The sequence below is a fragment of the Plasmopara halstedii genome, assembly GCF_900000015.1.
Source record: "Plasmopara halstedii genome assembly, contig: Scaffold_614, whole genome shotgun sequence".
NCBI lineage: Eukaryota > Oomycota > Peronosporomycetes > Peronosporales > Peronosporaceae > Plasmopara > Plasmopara halstedii.
Window position 1 is genome coordinate 688,427 of NW_020187532.1, and position 941 is coordinate 689,367.

The window sequence follows — 941 nt, forward strand, 5'->3', positions numbered from 1 at the left end:
TGGACCTTGTCCTCAAGGGCTCGAGAGCATCACGAGCCACCGGGCGGCGGTCGACCCGGTCGTCACCGCCCGCCACCGACTCTTCTCGATGAGAACGGTGACGTCCACTGTCACGTGGAACGTCTCGTTGGACGACGTCGTCACCTGGGTCAAACCCAATATCTGGTGAAGTGGCGTGGATATCTAAACCTCGAATGCCCGTGGGGGTTCGAGGCGCCACTTCGGCAAGATTGCCCCGTCGCCGTGGACGCTTCTGATTAGAAAGATCAGGCTGTCCCGCTTCATCAGACACCCCGCGCTTCCTGGTAATAACCAGGGAAGAAGACGGGCCATGCGCTGAGTTCACGCAGTGGCTGAGCCCTTGCGGTCGCAGACATAGAGCTCGCGGGAGCATCAGAGGGTTGTCAACCCATAAATCATAGGGCGACAATACAAAGGAAGTTGACGACGTGCCTTGAGCTTGGCAAACTCAATGCGAGGCATCGCTCCACGCGCACGTCCACTTCCTTGTGGCTCAACGGCAGGTTATGCAGTGAGGAAGTTTTTGGTGCCGTTGCGTCCATCGCTCAAAGAGCACTACATGTATCGTCTGCATTGCGGGTACAAGAGAGTCACCTTGTTGAGCACTTAGACGAGTGCGATAATCGTTTAACGAAATTTCTTGTGGAACCAAGAAACGAGCTGGGAGAGCTTTCCGTGTGGCAAGTTCATCATCAGGCCGGGGGCCCGATGATGTGGACGCGTAACGATCGAGTTACCGCGTCCTTCGCTTCCACGGCGGAAGCCGCTGGGCGGAAGCCATATTCCACACGAGGGTCAACTACCGACTGTGGATGGGCGCGCTCATTATGGGCAGCTTGCAGCTGCCGCCCTGTACCTGTCGAGGTCATTGGTGATTACACCACGTCCCTCAGTTGACGAGAAGTCAGGGAACGGACATG